We start from the raw sequence: 20,196 nt of genomic DNA, 5'->3' as shown, positions 1-20,196 counted from the left end.
GTCTCCGATTTTATCGCCTGTTTTTATTATTTATTACCTTCATCCTTTTAAAACAAATTCTGTAGGCTGAAGAGCGGCATACTAAGCTGCTGCCAGCCCGCCCCCTTTGGGGGAAATCGAAACAATAACGAAAAAAAAACCAGAAAAAATGACAATACACGCATTTTCACATCGCTGAAGTATTTTTATTTGTTGTAAAAATCCTGTACAGCACTATGAGATAAGCTATATTTCTTCTTCTCTCATCAGGTGAAAAATCTGTTCTTACCAGCTTAATATGTGTCACTTCCTGCAGCACCAGGACTAGCATATTAAACTCATTTTCGGCTCATGACAGAGTACTAAGACCATGGTCTACCTTTGTCACAGCGTGCCTCCCCATTTTAGAACTCTCTTAAACATACGAAGTCTCCCAAGGAAATACCACAGAGGAGTTAAAATATAATTTTTATGCCATGTAACGCTTTATAAAGTCAAAAATATGGCTGTCCCTGTGTAGGAGGGATATTGAAATTCTGTTAAAAGATTTCACTGCAACAAAAAACGCATGATTACTGCAAGGAACAAACGCCTGATTTACCGCTCCAACTCTTGAATTGTATCAGTGGTACTCTTTCCCTCGCTTCCACTTGCTCGAAGGCACGTCATTGATATCAAATTCATAGGCTAATGAATTAAATTGATTATGAGAGTCCATTTGCGTCATGAATTACCCTTTTTTCCTGCAGTCGGGATACCCTCCCCGGTAACCATTATAGACGCTCTGCAGGTTTCCCACAGGGTAGGTATTCACTTCCGCTGATACCAAAATGGGTGGTAACCGTCGTCAAATAGTTAAAGACATCCAATGCTAACTGGGTTGTGTCTCTCGGTTGTCTTGTGATGCTGGTGGAAGTAAGTCGCTTAGTATTCCGGTATACTACTTCCGAATGGATGTTTCACTGTCCTCTACACCCCCCCCCCCCCCCCCCAGTGTCTCCGTAACCGGAATTTATGTGAACAGCATCCACCATGTCATGATGAACCTCCGTCCACACGTAATGGCTGTGCTCCTACTGGTAGAAAGCACTGCTCACTAAGCTGGACAGCTGTTAATGATTCCAGACTCCCAGCAGTTGTCCTAGACTTCTCCAAATGTCTGGAAGCGTAAACGTTGCTGCAGTAAATATCAGGATGTCCAACAATAGGCTTTCCGTAAACCCTCCTGCAAACCGAAAGGTCCTGAGGTGTGTTTTCGAAATATCCCAGAAAGGCAGATGCAGTAAGCGGTAACAAAATACCTGTCTACTGACCGCCATATCGCAAACATGTACGAGTCTGCAGACCTAGGTTTCCCTCAAAATACAGCACTGTAGAAGCAGCCCTATCGGTTACCACCGAATTAGTGGGTAGATGATTCGAGAACGCAAATCCCTGTAGGGAAGACGACGTTCTTTTCAAGGAACATTCTTGAGAACTTGCTTTTGAAGCTGACGGCAGAAAGGTTCAACTGCCGCCAACATACATTTCGCACAAGGAACACGAATATTAGCGATCTTAGGGAGGCACATAGGTCGCCATTTTCCCTCGCTCTGTTTGGAGCGGAATAGGAAAGGCAATGACTAGTAGGGGTACAGGGTACCCTCCGCCACACACTCTACGATGGCTTGCGAAATAAGGACATAAATGTAAATGTAAATTTAGTCTATCTATTAAGACGTCAGTCCATCCATATATTGGTAAACAATACTCATGGTAGGATGTTTTCTCTTATTTATCGAGTTGCTAATTGTCTCCGAGTGGAGCTTGTCCTTCAATTCCCCTTTCATCAGATTACCGCCTACCTGCCGTATTCTCAGAAATCTTCCAGTCTTCGACATATAGCAGTTGAATCCACCTGATTTCGATGAGTAAGAGATGTCTCCCGCCAAGTTACGGTCCCATGCTAATTCTCTCGAAATCCCATCATGTTCCGACAGCACCGTTCCATTAGTTTGAAGGCTACTGGTAGAGAGATATCACAATGAGAAAAATAGCACACTTACTTACATGAGAAAATGCACAACCATACCGAGTAGACGTGGACTGCACAAAGAAATTCAGAAGCATAACACCAACAATTCATCGATATCGATTGACGGTCTAGAAATATCACCCTGTACATGTCCTGATCATGTACCTGCGAATACCACGCCAGAAATACGACAGTGTATTGGCGTCCAAGTCTTTGTTGACAGCACAGTTTCTCTCTCTCTCCTCGTTATTTTTAAAACATCCGGAGGAGTTGTTTCATAAGCAGTTTCATTCACTGTTTTTTGCTGTAACACACCGGAGCAGTGAAAGATTACAGCTATGTACACAGCCATACATTTTGCTTTGCTAATATGACTTTGAGGACTGTGTGAGGTGCTAAACCGACTTAACAATTTTCGATCCAATGTCTCTCACAGAAAGTTGGACATCGCATGGTGTAAACTGTGCTGCTCCCACAATACGCAGGATGGTTGAAATAAAAGACAGAGGCAGTGTTTGTTATTGATAAAAATGTGGAAGAGAGGGCAACGTATGGAGACTGAAAGAGTTTGCGGCATCATGGAGCATTTACAAATAGCTGTCCGAAGGTGCCTTGGTGTTCCGTTTCGAAGAGAGAAAGGGAAATGGTTCCTCACATTGCAACCATGCACACGATCACTGTTTCGGTGCTGGCCATCCCCAGAAGCTGTTGCTCCCACCAAAACTCTCTCCATCTCAGGTAAGTGGTGTCTCTAAGCCATTATGTGATAATCAACAGTGTATGAGTGGACAGATAGGGGGGAAGGACCTCGTTGACAAAGGACAGTGTAGTGTATTAAACATCACAGTTGATAGTATGATCAATTTTAACAATTTTACGATTTTTCCTTAATTTCACAGCCAACTAATTACACTGGAACATGCTTCCCAATTTCTGTACCATCACTAAACCATCCGTACTCTACTTCACGGATGCTGTACACTAGATTGCGAATGAAGATAGATGACTGCGCAGTACATCCCTTCAGCTCTAATTCTCGGACATATACACCAAAGTATACACGACCGCGTCCTACACTGATGCAGTTATGTTATCTACATATTGTTAGTACTTAGATCATAGTGCAGAATTTATGTTTACAATTAACCATCTCCCCTGTGTGGATGTGTGTTACAGAGTATTCTCGCATTCATAGGATAAAGTTGGATATTGAAAGATTTCCCTGCACTGTCTTTTCCAACCCTCCCTGGAACACGGCCGACGATTTAGTTTGTAACCGACAGTAAGTAGGAGGGTGGTACACCCGCTATACCACGTCTTATGAAACAACAGAGTGAGCTGAGCCCGTAACTACTGTTCACTAAAGACAGTTCCACACCAATCTTTCTCATGGCACCCATCAAAGTGTCAAAATCAATCCAGATGCATGCATGTCTAGGAAGTTAGCACCCCTTATCGGTGTATAGTAGATATGAGAGTGTTGTGGTGATATGACGGACGGTTAAGAAGAAATGTCTGGTTTATGCAAGATGGAGCACCAGACGGGCGAATTTTGAAGCACCTTACATACATCAACTGTGCTTTCAAATCTGAAGTATTGTTCTAGTGTCTGGGGTCAGTACCAAAAAGGTATTGGCAAGAGAGAAAGTATCATAGAACGAAACACATGCACTCCTAAGGTTACACAGTTCTGCAGTTAAACACGCTATAATGTTAAAGTAATGTGGTTTCTGAAATCTTAGTTATGTGGAGTGCAACGCTGTTAATGCTTTAACGCAGGACGTATCTGTCAAACATTTGACATACATGCACCTAGGCTGTTTTCTATCCCACACACTACAGTGACAGACTTTGAGATGATAATACTTCTTCCTTCTACACTAAAGAGAAGCATGTATCCTTTGTGATACATGCACAATATATTTTCTGGAGATGTATAGCGCCCGCACTCATCTGATTATGGTTTAGAAATTTTGTTATGCTTGCTTAAGTCCTATAAAGTGATCACCAGCAATGGAAAATGAATTTTATGAGGGAACAGACAAATGCATGCGGTGTCTGACGTGTGAAATTGCGCACCATGCTGCACTACTGTCCGTGACGTAGAAAAGGAGTTTAAACATTTTATGAAAAATGACTTGTGCTAACAATTCTGAAGTATTGTTCCAGTGTTTAGTGTCTATACCAAGAATGTGTCAAAAAGAGAGAAATGATCATGGAACATATAAACACATTCCAAGGGCTACACGGTTCTGCACTGAAACACACTCTAATGCTAGAACTGTGTGGTTTCTGACCTCTTAATCGTGTGGTATGCAACGCTGTTAATATTCCAATGTAGGAAATATAGTTCCAGTGCGTGACATACATTCTCTCCAGAAGTTTCTCTCCGATAAACTACGGCGAAAAAATTCAAAGGTCATAAAACAACTACATTTCACACCACGGAAAACATCGATTCTTTGTAACTTAAACACCACATAGGTTTCCGGAGGTGTATGACGCCTGCTGTTCAAGCCTGATTGTGGTTCGTAAATTATGATATGTTCACAACAGTCCAATAAAATGATAGTCGGAAGATGAAAATGCATTCGAAGAAATAGCGACATATTATGGGGAATAAAGACGTCGATCCATAGGCAGAGAAGACGTAACAGTCATTTCGCAATTTACCACCGCCCCTGGTAACCTTCCTCTTGCACACGAAAGTCATGGTCTGATGTTAGGCTGTACAGCTCATGTTCAGGATAACATGACCGTTTCACCTCGACACCACTTCTGTAGAATGTTTCACCATCATTTTACACGACTTATGCAAGCATAGTAAAATTTCTAAACCATAATAAGATGACTGCGGGACGCTATACATCTCCAGAAAATATACTGTACATGTATCACAATGGATACATGTTTTCTTTGGTGTAGAAGGAAGTAGTCTTATAATCTTGAAGACTGTCACTGTAGTGTATGGGACAGAAAACAACCAAGGTGGATATATGTCAGATGTTTGACAGATACGTTCTGCATTAAAGTATTAACAGCGTTGCACTCCACATAACTAAGATTTCAGAAACCACGTTGCTTTAACATTATAGCTTGTTTAGCTGCAGAACTGTGTAACGTTAGGAGCCATCTGTTTTGTTCTATGATAATTTCTCTCCTGCCAGTACCTTCTTGGTACTGACCCCAGACACTAGAACAATACTTCAGAATTGATAGCAGAGTTGATGTATGTAAAATGCATCAAAATCCGCCCGTCTGGTGCTCCATCTTGCATAAACCAGACATTTCTTCTTTTCCGTCCGTCATATCACCACAACACTCTCATATCTATTGTACACCGATAAGGGGTGCTAACTTCCTAGACATGCATACATCTGGAGAGATTTTGTACACTTTGATGGGTGCCATGAGAAAGATTGGTGTGGAACTGTCTTTAGTGAACAGTAGTTACGGGCTCAGCTCACTCTGTTGTTTCATAAGACGTGGTATAGCGGGTGTACCACCCTCCTACTTACTGTCAGTTACAAACTAAATCGTCGGCCGTGTTCCAGGGAGGGTTGGAAAAGACAGTGCAGGGAAATCTTTCAATATCCAACTTTATCCTATGAATGCGAGAATACTCTGTAACACACATCCACACAGGGGAGATGGTTAATTGTAAACATAAATTCTGCACTATGATCTAAGTACTAAAAATATGTAGATAACATAACTGCATCAGTGTAAGACGCGGTCGTGTATACTTTGGTGTATATGTCCGAGAATTAGAGCTGAAGGGATGTACTGCGCAGTCATCTATCTTCATTCGTAATCTAGTGTATGCGCAAAGTGGAGTAGGGATGGCGTAGCAAAGGTACAGAAATTGGGAAGCATGCTGCCGTGTAACTGGTCGGCTATGAAATTACGGAAATACTGGTAAAATTGCTAAAATTGATCGCACTATCAATTGTGGTGAATATTATAGTACATTATCCCATATCAGTAGCGTCTTTTCCATCCCATCCATCCACTGGTATGCTATTGACTACCGGGTAATTATTGACTGAGACCACTTGTTTGAGATGGGGAGAGTTTTGGTAGGAGCAACAGTTTCCAGGTATGGCCAGCACTGAAACAGTGATCGTGTACATGGTTGCAGTGTGAGGAATCAATGCTCTTTGTCTCTTCGAAGCGGAGCACCAAAACATCTGCTACTCCATCACTGTTTAAGATGAGATTAAATGTAGAGGTCATCACCTTCGGACAGCTGTTTGGAAACGCTCCACGAAGCCTCAAGCGCCTTCAGTTTCCATACGTTGTGATGTCTTCCATATTTTTGCCAATAAGAAACACTGCCCATGTCTTTTGTTTCAACTGTCCAGGGTGTTGTGGGAGCAGCACAGTTTACACCATGTCCAGCTGTCTGTGAGAGACAATGGATCCAGACGTGTTTATGTCGGTTTAGCACCTGACACAGACCTCGAAGTCATGGTAGAAAAGTGAAATGTATGGCTGCGTACACAGCTGTAGTCATTCACTGCTCCGAGATGTTACAGCAAAAAACAACGTATCAAATTGCTTATGAAATAATAACGGAAGAACCCATTCTTTGTGACTGGTAGGCGATACGTTCTTCCTCCAGTTCAGGTGACAAGGCTTTGCGCAGGTCGGTGGAAACGACTTCGGTCACTGGTCGCCTGCTCCAGTGTCTATTTAATGGGATCTCCACGTATGGTCGATGTCAACACGCAGACGGTATCTGTTTCCCGCTGTATTGTAAGAGAGTAATGCGGTAAAATCTTATTGAGTTCTCTACAGATAACGTTAGCGAAGATTTTATGGTGTGTAGTTTTACTGCTCTTAATGTTACAAATATAACGAGGGGAGAGAGAGAGAGAGAGAGAGAGACAGAGAGAGAGAGAGAGAGACAGAGAGAGAGAGAGAGAGAGAGAGAGAAACTGTTCTATCAACGAAGACTCTGACACTATTACACTGTCGTATTTCTGGTGCGGTATTCACAGGAACACGATAAAGGAGATTGGGACAAGTACAGAATGATATTTATGAACCGTCATTCGTTATCGATGAATTGTAGGTGTTGTGCTTCTGAATTTCTTTGTGCAGTCCACGTGTACTGTGTATGGTTGCCAATTTTCTCCTGTATGTAGGTGTGCTATTTTTCTCGTTGCGATATCTCTCTATCTATCAGCCTTCTAACTAATGGAACAGTGCTGTTGGGACTGTAAATTGGTAGGAGACATCTCTTACTCGTCGAAATTAGGTCGATTCATCTGCTATATATTGAAGCCTGGAAGATTCCTGAGAATACGACAGGCAAGTGATACTCTGAAGAAAGGGGAATTGAGAGGGAAGCTCTATACCGTTTTTTCTAATTATTGTGGGCAAAAGTATTTCAACCTCTTACTGCAATGAGATAATTAGGGAATAATGCGAAGGTGTCTGCAGACAGACAATCAGCAGCAGAAATTCCGCCTTTTGATTTCTCGAAAAATAAGAGAAAACATTCTTCCACGAATTTAGATTGGGTGTAGATGGATAGACTGACATCTTAACAGGTAGACTAAATTGACATTACGTCTATATGCTTACTTCGCAAGCCATCGAACGATGTGTGGCAGAAGGTAAATGTACCACTACTAGTCATTAAATATCCTGCTCCACTCCAAATAGAACAAGGCAAAAAGACTACCTGTATGCTTCCCTATGAGCGCTAATTTTTCGTATATTATCTTCGTGGCCGTTATGCCAAATGTACGTTGGCGGTTGTAGAATCCTTCTGCGGTCAGCTTCAAACGTGGGTTCTCAGTAGCGTTCCTTGAAAAGAACATCTTCCCTCCAAGGATTCGCATTTGAGTTCCCGAAGTATACACTCAATAATTTGGCGGGAGCCATTAGGAACTCTTCTACAGGGCTGTATTCTGAGGGAAACCAAGGTCTGTAGACTGGTACATGTATGGGATATCATGATCAGTAGACAGATATTTTGTTATTGCTCACTGCATCAGCCTTTCTCAGAAAGTTTCGGTTTGCAGGAGGGATGAGGAGAAGCATATTGTTAAACATCGTGATATCCAACCTAGCGACATTTAAGTGCCCAGTCCTTCGGAGAAGACTAGGACAACAGTTGTGACTCTCGAATCATTAACAACTGCCCAACACTGTGGGGGGGGGGGGGGGGGGGGGAGGTTGTTGTTGGCAGCCATGAGGAACGGGCGGAGTTTCGTGACCCCACGGCAGCTGTTTACATGCAGTCTGGTGGCGGAAACGTCGAGGTTGTGGAGAAGAAAGTGGAACATCCTACAACCCCATAGACTGGCAGGTCTCAGCAGGATTAGTTCACTAACAGTATACCAGAATTATGTGCAACTTACTTCCACCAGCGTGGCAAGACACCCGAGGTAGAGAACGCAGTTAGCATTGGATGACTTTAGCTGTTTCACGATGGTTACCACCCATTTTTTTGTGAGAGGAAGTGACTAACAACCCTGTGGGAAGCCCACAGAGACGACACGTAAGCGTCTGTAACGGTTGCTTGGAGAGGGTAATCTGACTGCAGGAGAAAGGTAATTCACCACGTAAAGGCACTCTTATGATCAATTTAAATAATTAGCCTATCAGTTTGATTAACGACCTGCCACCGGTGGATGGAAGCAAGGGAGAAAGTACCACAGATATAATTCAAGAATGGGAGATGTAATCAGGCGTTTTTTCGTTGCAGCGAAATCTTTTAACGGAATTACAGTCTCTTTCAATCTCCCTCGTACACAGGCAGAGGTAATCATCATAATAAAATCAGCTATATTATCGAACAACTTTGAACATGGCTGACGTTTGCAGCAACCGTATACACAAATTTAAAAATTATGTAAAAATCTGCCAACCGGTTGCATAGGTTTTCTATATACCTTGACCAGGTTTCGTCACCTATAAGGATGACTTCATCAGAAGGTCACCCTTAGAGGTGACGAAACCTGGTCAAGGTATATAGAAAACCTATGCAACCGGTTGGCAGATTTTTACATATTTAAAAAAAATATATTATCGAATTTATAAAGTGATACATAGCATAAACCTGATACTTACAACTTATCTGCTGTTACCTTTTGAGACTTTGTATATGATAAGACATCTGTTTACTGAGAGAGTTCGGAAGTGGGGAAGCATGCTGTCACGAGCCAAAACTGAATTATCATTCTAGTCCTGTGATGCAGGATGTGGCAAATATTAAGCTGATAAGAACAGATTTTTCTATCTGATGAGAGAAAGAGGAAATACAGCCTATGCCATAGTGTTGTACAGGATTTTCACACGAAGAGCAATACTTCAGCGATGTGAAAATGCGTATGTGGTCATTTGTTCTATGTTTGAAAATAACTCATATAAAAGGGAGCAATTTACATTTTTCGTAATAAATTCGAAGTTTATTGACGAAACAACATCCCCGTTTTGGATTTTTTAAACTGAAGAGTCTATGTCAGGGGTGTGACTGCAGTTATTCCAAGTCGGTGCCGCATTCTGCCATGGTCAGCGTGGGAGTGGTCAAGAGGTGTTGGGCGACCAGAAGCCGAGCTTAAGGCTGTGGCGACCCACGGTTTCTTGGCTGGCCAGCTCCTCAGGTACACAATACACTCGGTGGAAGGCACTGCACTGACTACAGGTGACGGGTCAGTTTTTTCTTTCGTCTTGAGACCCAGTGTTCCGGTGACATAATGACCACCACATTCGTAAAAAATATCGTTCCCGTGTTTTTGTTGGCTAGGATGTAACATGAGACTCGTAAGTAGGTGGAAGTATGTTTCTTTCCGACATGGTGTTACTACAGGATTCCTATATATAATTGCAGGGTGTTGCAGGCACAGTGAGACAGTGAGTCGCCGTTTTAATATTATTATCCACCCTTATGTTCCTCACAGCAGCACTTCACTTGTAGCTCAGCAGGAGGCTACTCCCCTGTGTTTCAGTGATATCTTGCTGTCCTATCATAATTACTCATCCTTCCCTTATATTGCTATTGCCTAGGCTGGCTGGAGCAACTCTCTAGTGCTAGACCAATATCGAAAATACCATCTCCACATGCAACAGTTACTCGCTTGTAGTCCGACAGGAAGCTACTCCCCTGTGCTTCAGAGACTGCTTGCTGTTCTATTATTATGATCACCCATCCTTTCCATATAGGGCTATTGGCTAGACCGTTTGGAGCAAATCTCGTGCTAAACAAATAACGAAAATATCCACATCCAGCAGTTATTTCTGAAACTGAGTGTTGAGTCGTGGCGGCTCATATCGATAGTGCCACTCTGGTGGTTTATCTTTCCTGCCCCGGTCAGGGCGGTAAGCAGCGCCCTCTGGGGCCTACGCGAGGCGTAACGAGGCGAGGTCCTGTGGGGGGTGTGCTCCGGGACGTGGTGGAAGACGGTTGTCGGGTTGACGCAGCGAGTGTGGGACCGGACCTATCGCATGGAGATACACAAGTTGGCTCTGAACGGAAGGTGCCGTAGCAAGCAGCGGGAAGCGGGCGTCCTGTAATTTGTGTGAAGGAGTAACGATTTTTGCATTGGATGTCCCAGTGGTTTCCGGTGGCTGCTTTCGGAGAAGAGAATTGGTAAGAGCTTGTGTCTACGCTCTTTTCGGTACGATGTTACTGCCTGCCGTTATAAACGGGTGAAAATCAGGCGCTTGTATTGACTATACGGGAACTGATGATGTAAAATTACATTTGTGATTGAGTCTCACTTGTACTGTGACAATTTAGAGGCGAAAACTGTGGTGGTTTCATTAGGTCTGGTTCTTTGCTGTGCAACTAAGGGAGTCAGTTATTTGGGGTAACTGAGGGAGCACCATTATGTTGGTCTAAGTGATTCGTTCTCCACGTTTTGTCTATGGCTTTGCGAATCGAAATCATGGGGGAGTACACGTGTGAGTAATTTGCTATTGTATTGATGGTTATGTTGTAAAGACTGTTCTCTGGTGTGTTAAATCACGCGCTGATTTGTTGCCAATCTAAGCAGAAGTTACCATTGCTACTTGCTTATGTGCTACTGTCCTTATGATTGGCGTTGTTTGTCTTTTGATTGTGGGTGTGCTCACGTTTAAAAAAAAATTACGGCTACTATTCATAAGGGTTGTCTAGTAAGGAAATTGCTTAAGCTTTTATCATATGCTGGTCTGTTTGCCTATCACATTGGCTTTCTATGCAGTAACTGAAGGAATGTGTGTGGTGGTTCAAGATTGTGGGCTGACTAGTATCTGAACTGGTGTTGAGGTTAAGGGCGAGATCAGCATCCAGCAAACCCACACGCTGCGCGTGGTTAAATGTTCCGCTATTGGGGAGCGGGCTCTCTGTTCTTGGATTTTGTAAGGATACGTGATGAGTGCATCGCTGTAGTTTTTCGCGTGCTAAATTGCGGGGTGTCAGTGCCATCCTAGGGCTAGACTTGTGATGTATGGTATGTTGAAGGGGAATTAACTGTACCATACTTAAGAGGGCTTTTAGTTTGTTTTAGGTCTGTACATGGAATGATGTTGATATTTTGTCGATTGCGTCAATAACTTCCTGTGTGGGGAGATCCTCTGAGGGACTTGTATTGTACTGTTGCAGTGCAGTCCATCTGAAACGTGCTGCTTAAAACTTGGGACTGCAGCTCTCTGATGTTATACATTACTGTTTAATCTTAAATGTCTTGGATGTAATATGGTTCTTGAGGATTATGTAATTAATTTTGATCGCTGGTTCCTTAAAGGAAGTATTTCGTTTTAAAATATGTGCTCGGTCAGAGCCTATTTAAATATGATTCTAACTCATCATTCAAATTTTCTAGTCTTTCTTTCTTAAAAGGCTTTCAGTTAAATGATTGCTGTTTGCTGTTTAAATGTTTGAGTGACTTAAAGGAAAAGAATATTATTGTGTAATTTGTACTGATTGTTCCTTCTGGGTAATACCTGACTTATGTGTTCAATAAATGAGTGTCTAGTCAATGGTGATGCACTGATCTATTGCTAGCCTGCCCCCTCCACTCCACAGCCTATTGGGCTGCTTTGTGTCGAAATTGTGTTCAGAACACCCCTCTGACCTGACACCTCAAGTGTACAGTAGCGGACCGTTACTGAATGGGTTTAATAATATAAAAAATTGATTTTTATTTTTTCACTTTATGTTCGTCAGTGCCTTCTGCCTGGCGGTAAGCTGTAGCGTCTCAATCACGTTGCCCAGAACCAGATAGAACCACCCTGAAACTCACGTGTTGAACCATCAGCAGCTAAACTCACGTGTTGCTGACGAGGTAACGCTACCGAACTGCGCGTCTTACGACCTGACCGACCAATAGGGACGCTTGGCTTCTAAACCGATCAGACGCCCTCCTAATTTACTCTCTTGGGCGGCTGCCCATTCAGTCTTGGCGGCTTCTCCAGGCCTGCCTTTCTTTACAGGATTAAAACATCACACAGGTTAAACTATGTTTTATTCTTCACCTCAACGGGTGCCTACCGCTTTCCCCTCCTGGCCAATCCTGACGCATTAACACTGGGTGAAGCTACCTCTGCCAAACAATAAATGAACAATAATCCATATTGTGTACAAAATAAAGAATTACATCCATTCTACCCATCAGCTAAGCACAGACTGAAGCTCACAAGTCGAGGAGGAGAGAGGCCACAGGGGAGTTAGAGGAATGGGGAAGTCCAATAGCGCCCTCTGGTGGTTTATTGTGGTGAATTAGGTCAGTTGGTCTCTGAACCTCAAAGTGAACACAAAAAATTTGATATTACCACTAACGGATTTGAATTTCCCACCGTTTTTGTATTTCCCACGAAAGTTTCCATTTTCTGACATTTCCAGTGGTAGGGGGAGGGGAGTGGAGGAGAGAGGAGGGGAGGGTTGGGGTGGGTGGTGTGGTTGGAGGAAGGGACCCACTCGCCGGATGGGAAAAACCCATGATGCCTTTGGGGGTGGAGTAATTAATTGATCAATTAATTAATTTGTATAACTGATATCAATTTGATATCAAATGTGGACCAGAACACAATTTGATCTACTACTCCAGTTATGGTGTTGATGTGTGAATTCCAGCCTTTGTCACTGATGAACAGCAGTCAGTCAGCATCAATGCATGAACCAGGAGCCTGCTGCAGAGGCCTTATGCATAGCAATGTTCACTGAAAGCTCTTTGAGGAGACACTGATAGTAGCCTCTTGGTTGATGTTGGCAGTCAGTTATTCATTACATTAATATGACTGGAACCTGTATCAAGACAAATAAATGTGAAAGTGAAGGCATTTCAGCGGTGACTGATGCTGGCGTTGCTCTCATTTTCTAGAAAGGCAGGACTGTTATAGTCATGGACCTTTCCTTTTCACTTTGATACCTTGAGAGATTGCAGGGCATTCTCACTTTTGATACTGGGTCATGCAGCTTTATTACTTGGTTTCTACTTTTGACACGATCTGACTTCATTCATATGATGAAATGGTTGGCAGTAGTTAACGCTCTTGCTTGTGTGCTCTAGAGAAGGCAGAGCAGTAGACTTTACCTGTGTTCAAAAGAAGACGTTGCCAAGTTAATTGAGAGCAATAAAAGCATATGGCAACTGAAAACTGAGGGGAGCTTTTTTCTGTGGAACAGACGCGTGTACCTGGGTGAAAACGTTTGCCTACAGCCAAATTCCCTGGTCTCATTGTGCATACAGAGGGGCAGCGCCGGTTGGTCGGTGGCCATATCCAAGTAGGCTGACTAGGGTTAATTTTACTCACCCATGCTCTTGGATATCGCAATTGACCTCTCTTTACATCCAAATTGGCTCTTAAAATACAAATTAGACTTTGTTTACTGACACATGCAAGGGTCAGTTGTGGAGAAAATGCACGGAATATCAGTGACGTGTAGAAGTTACCAGGAGTTCAAGGACAGCTCCCTAAATATCTACTGGTCCAAGGAGACGCAAGAGTGCATAAATTACGAAATGATTGTTGGCAAATATTTCGAGAATTCAGGCTACAAAAGCTCTGTCAAGTTCCTTGATACAATGATTGAGAAGAACCAGTATCTTGACGTACCATGCTCTACTGGTGAAATCACACGTCACTGTTACACCAAACTTTCGTCAGCATATCACCAAGTATTAGCTGGCAGCTGTAATGTGGAGCTTAGTACTTCCTGTAACACTCTTTACGAATCAGAGTACGCATTACGAGCAGAGAATATCAGAGAATGCAAAAGAAACCCTGACAGATATGTTGCAGGCCCTATGTCGCGTCCACAACATAACAATTATAATAACAGGAATGTAAATGTACGCAGTGGAACGCCTTATGGAAACCATTCATGGTCAGGAAATTTCGGGAGTAATGAAGTGGAACAATGAAGAGACTGGAATGGGAACTGCAAAGGTTATGTACTGCAGAACAGCGGCTGGAATTGAAGGAGGAATGAAGGCTATGGCCCACAAAACAATGGATGTTGAAACCATGGATCCAGTTTCAATGACAATGGAAGATGTGGTTTAATGAACAATGGAGGAAACGGAAATGGAGGTCAGGCTGAGGAAGTTGAAATTTGGGGACCGAACCCAGGGTGAGGGGATTGAGGAAATGACAACCAACGTCAGTGACTAGTTGAAAATGCAGAAGAGGCACAAAACGCATCTGCAACTGAACTTGGACCTAGCCTCATTAATGTTATTAGATACAACGATCCTGAAGAAACTTTGCTGGAGGAAAGAGCGGGGCTCACTCATAATGACGTGCATCCAATCATTATGGTAACCATAGGGGGAAAGGAAATTAAAGGAATCATGGGTAATGGTAGTGAGATTTCGGCCATGGTGGAAGGGCCTTATAGACAATGTAAAGGACTGCGAGACTGGGCAGAACTATCGGTGAAGAAATTAAAAATAAAAGGAGCAACAGTAGGGAAGGTAACTGAAGTGTACATGCAGACTAGGTTAGAGCTACTTTGTAAAGGTCACCTGCTGGTGGGAAACTTCCCAATTGTGCCACAACTGACAACAGAGTTGATTATTGGAACCGATTTTCTAAGCGAGTACAGTGCAACACTGGATCTAGGATGCAGTACAGCGACATTAAATAAGGATAAAAGCATCATGCTTTGATTCATTCATCAGGCGATATGGGTGCAAGTCCCAGCGAGGTGCCTTAAGATTTGCATAGATTTAGAAGACTGGGATTTACGTAAATCGAAATCAGTATCAAGAGATAACGACCCAGAGGACACTGAGGACGAGATCTGTCATGTGATACAAGAGGAGGTTTGTGGTACTGACAATATTACCAAAGAGGGGAGGGCAGAACTACAAACCATCTTATTTCACAACATTCCTATCTAAGACATGAGCAATCAATGATTTCCAGTATTCATTCCATGTCAAAGAACATCAGAAGTTCTTCATCCGACCTCACCACATTCTCATTGCATACAGAGAGAAAGTCAGTTGAGAAGTATGGAGGATGCTGCAAGAAGGGATCATTGAAACTTGTGTGTCCCCTTACAATAACCTATTGCAGGTAGTTGGAAAGAAGGATGTGTCAATACGTATGGTGCTTGATTTGAATCAAATCAACATGATAATCTTGCTGGGAACAGATCATCTAGAGAAGCTGGAAGATCTCTTGCAAATATTTCATGATGTCAAACTGGTTTTGTCCATAGATCTCTGTTTAAGTTTCTGGCAAGTAGAATTTCATCCTTCATATCATCAATACATGACTTTCCTACTTGAAGGACACTGCTATCAGTTTCAGTGATTTCCCTTTGACCTCAATATATTGTCTGCAGCATTCATTAGGGGGTTGAACAGAATTTTGACATAAAGGTTCAAGAACAACATCGCGTGCTTTCCTCATCCCAAAGTCCAATTGGGATGAATACAGCAAGGTCCTTGGTGAACTGCTAGGCACAGTAAGGGAACTTGGTGTCACAACTGATTTGGAAAAATCTTGTTTCGGAATGAGGAAGGTGGATTTTCTTGGGCATGTGATTTCAGCAGAAAGGATTGCACCTAACCTGGAAAAACTCGAAGCAATAGCCTAATTCCTGAGTCCAGAGACCATCGAAAACAGGTCTTAGCATAGTGATATTCCAATAAATTATGGAAGAGGGCGCATTAATAAACAAGAGTTGGCTGGAGTGGCTGTGCGGTTCTAGGCGCTACAGTCAGGAGCCGAACGACCGCTACGGTCGCAGGTTCGAATCCTGCCTCGGGCATGGATGTGTGTGATGTCCTTAGGTTAGTTAGGTTTAATTAGTTCTAAGTTCTAGGCGACTGATGACCTCAGAAGTTAAGTCGCATAGTTCTCAGAGTCATTTTGAACCAATTTTGAATAAACAAGACCATAGCATTTGGGAGCCAGGACCTTAAAAAGTGCGAAAGCAATTATTGAGTGACCGAGTTGGAAGCGTTGGCTGTCGTGTGGGCTTTCAAAAAATTAAATATTTCCTGCTTGGATACAAGACCCATTACTACACAGACCACAGAGCTTTGAAATTTTTACTGTCAGCAAAATTGGGACACGGTAGACTGACGTGGTGGGTTTTATTCCTCCAGCAATTTGACTTCAGCATTACACATGTGCCCAGAAAAACAAATGTAACTGCAGATGCACTTTCACATTCGCCTATTGGGAGACCAGATGCAAAGGGAGAAGATGCAGAGGATAGTTACTTCAGTCTATTCTATCTGTGGGGTGTTGCTTTTGAGAACTTAATGACTACATCATTAAAGGATATAAGAAGAGATCAGTATAAAGATCCAGAACTGAAGCAGCTGAAAGACCACTGGAAGAACCGCCAGGTAGACGAATTACGAATGTTCTACCTTGTAAGGAAGGGGATCTTATTCCACTGAAAAGACCCTACCAGCACGACATGGAGCCTTTGTACACCGCACAAGTTAGTTAACAAGTTAACCTGGTACACCCACTTAAGTTGTTGTCACTTCAGACCACGGAGATGTTTCCTTAAATTGAAGGACCTGTGTAATTTTAAACAAATCTAAAGATGCTAAGGAAGGTTCTATCCGTATGCAAGGCCTGTCAGAAGTGAAATCCAGACAGCCATACAATGAAGGCACCCCTCCATCGAATCGTTCCAAACAAACTGCGACACATGGCGGCCGCAGACACAATGGGACCGCTCCCAGTCACTCGGCATGTTTCCGATACGTTTTAGTAGTCTTTGAATTAACATCGACGTCTGGTGCATTTACTCTGTTACGACGAGCCATGGCAGTCATTGCAAAGGGTTAACAAAAGACTTCCTAACCCAAGTAGGCAGAGTAGACAAAATTATTACAGATAACGGGGCTTAATTCAAGTCAAAACAATGGAAGGCCACTCTGGAGAGATATAGGACGGCACCCATTTACATATCAGGATATCACCCGAGTTGGAACCCCATCAAACGATGGATGAAGAACCTGGGGAATCTGTGTCGTATCTAATGTCATCGACAGCACAACACACAGGACCTGATGTTGCGGGATTTCCAAAATGTAGTGAATGAACTTCCATGTGGTTCAACTCTCTTGGCACCGAAAACGGTGTTGAAGAACAGAGACCCACCAGAGAATGTAAGGGAGCTATTGGAATTTCCCCAGCGGAAACAGAATCCGCACTGGGAGATAATTGGGACGGCATGGCAAAGGATTCGGGAAGCTGGAAGGAGAAAGGAGTGAGAAGATAAGAAGGCAAGGGTCCATGAATTTCAAATTGGACAGAAGATTCTCGTCAAATAGTTTAGGCTCCCCAACAAACAGAAGAAGCAGTGCCAGAAGTTCTTCGACTTGTATAATGGACCGCTTTGGATATGCCATGTTGCGCGCGAGAATGCATATCAGCTGGAGTTCCTGAGATCTGGACGATCAGCAGGAGTGCATCACACATCGCACATTAAACCCTTCATTGAATGAAGCTGAAGGTCACGATAGCAGCACTTAGAGTAGGAAGAAGGAGAAAAGAAAATAGAAGGGGAACATATGGTGGCAATTTCCTATTCTGAACAAGCCATAGATAATTTGATGGTCAGTGACAGCTGAACATAAGCATAATAGAATAAGCTTTGTTTAGTTATAATGCTGTTTGAGACAAAAATCATTTCCTTAGATTTTTTTGTGATTCACTATGGTAATTAGCATAGGAACTTCTCCCATTACTACTAGTTGTAAGAATTACGCATGGATAGAATTTCACTGTACAAGTATTTCTTCGTGAAATGCATAAAGTTTATAGATATACAGATGTTCATTCCAGAGCTGACTAATTGAAATTGTTGAGAGCAGAAATGAGCCGATTACACGACGGAAACTTTGTTGTTTATTTGAGTCCAGTTTCGCGTGAGTTAATACGTTCTCAAAGCAGTTTTGCAGTTTGCACGGTATGACGGAATCAGTTGTCACAACAACTTTAGAATTTTATGTCTTCGAGTCTGAAACAAGTACACGAGTATTGCGGACGGAACTCTTCTCGTAACGTCTTTGAGTTCAGCTACAATTAAATTTCCTCTGCTTATTGTGTGTGTATTGCAGTAAACGCCCTTGTACGATCCGTTATACAATTCGTAGCATAGTGTGTGGCAGAGGCGTCGTTGAGATTAGTTTGCGAGACCGATGGAGGTGATTTTAAGGATGGTCGTGTATTGTCCACGCGAGAGGCGTGTTGACTTTCTTGTGTGTTTTCGCCGTGGTTTGTGACCATTGGTAGTGCAGTGTGTCATCGCTGTGGGTCGATTATTATTATTGCCAATGGAGCGACGTATTTTTGGTGTGTGTTTCGTCTATGAATATCGCTCTTGGTGCGATGTTTGTCGCGAATGCGATATGTTATTCGAGTGTGGGTACACAGATGAGCTATCGTGTCTTATGCGATGGTTTTTCACTGTGGTATTCGCTTGTACTTTTCGTATGTGGTTTTTCGCACTATTGATGATGATATTCATGTGGACTTCCACGAGTGGTAGATCTAGGGCGATAGTTTGTACTATGTGGCGTGAGCACGGAATGTGAGAGTCACTTTGATACGTTTTTGCAGAGTGAGCTAGACATACCATCAATTTGTGGGAAAGAGTGGAACAGAAGAAATGTAGCTTTGCAGTCAAATGTCGATAATATCTTGTGTTTTTAAATGTTTGTTTCAGCAGCTGAAGTGGAAAATTTGTACTGCAGTCTGAGAAATTTTTGTGTCAGTTTCAGCAAAAAGAGAATTTCGCAGCAGAATTGTTTTGCCCACATAGCACAGAGAGCAGACTGTCGACGGCAGCACCCATCGAGACTCAGGCCATACTCAGCGTTAGTGCCACCATGACGACTAAGTAATGGGGAAGTAATCTCTAGTACCCTCGGTAGCTCGTATATCTTTCATAGTAGTTGCATTGCCTGAATAAGTAGTTGACTTAGCTGGTTTGAGAGTGACTTAAGTGAATGTGTAGTTTACGCCAGCCTAGTACTATGAGTTGTGTGAAAGGTAGTGGGAAATTAACACTATAATATCATACATAAGACCGTCAACACCTCACCACTATGTAAGATTATGAAGATTTATACAGAGAAAATTAATCATTTAAAATTATTGCTGTAATACAAACAAAGAATAGTTGTAGGACAGAATCAGATTTTTTTGGTCAAATGAGTTCCATAAATCATTTTATTTTTTTAATTTTTCTTGGCGTAATCATGCAAAGCAATTTCGTTATAATTCTCTCTGTATTTATCCTGTGAACATATTTGCAAAAAAACGGCACTAAGCCCACATGTATGCATTCTGCAGCTTATGGGAGCTGAGTGGATGGCATCAGGCAGCTGGAGAGGACGCTGACATTGGGGCGGCCATAGCAGCTGGCACAGACAGCGCGCCGAGTAAAGCGGTGCAGTCAACTTCGTCCACCAGTCCTGAGAGCCATTGGGGGGGGGGGGGGGGGGGGCTGCTGGCTGCAGGCGGCAGTGACCCACATAGCAGCAGCATCATAGGGCTGTGTGAAGGGAGACGGGAGCGGATGAGCTTCTGCACTCCACGAGCTGTCAACAAGGGGCTGGTGCTCTGGTGGCAAGCGACTACTTTCACCACTGCTACCAGCTTCCGAGGTCCCGTGTGACCTACCGCTAAATAAAAGGGCGTGCGCTGCGAAAGGGGTTGAGCTGTGGAGTGCCGAATGGAGGATCTTACATCTCTGGAGACATGGGACGACGCGGACGACA

The 20,196-nt window shown here is 43.0% G+C and overlaps 1 pseudogene; it reads left to right on the top strand.

Moving 5' to 3' along the window:
• Window positions 1–229: 229 nt before the first annotated feature.
• LOC126254354 (U2 spliceosomal RNA) lies at window positions 230–402 on the top strand (annotated as a pseudogene).
• Window positions 403–20,196: the final 19,794 nt, after the last annotated feature.

The sequence above is a fragment of the Schistocerca nitens genome, chromosome 4, assembly GCF_023898315.1.
Source record: "Schistocerca nitens isolate TAMUIC-IGC-003100 chromosome 4, iqSchNite1.1, whole genome shotgun sequence".
Lineage (NCBI taxonomy): Eukaryota > Metazoa > Arthropoda > Insecta > Orthoptera > Acrididae > Schistocerca > Schistocerca nitens.
The sequence above is the reverse complement of the archived record's forward strand: the minus strand, read 5'-3'. Positions and strand labels throughout refer to the sequence as shown.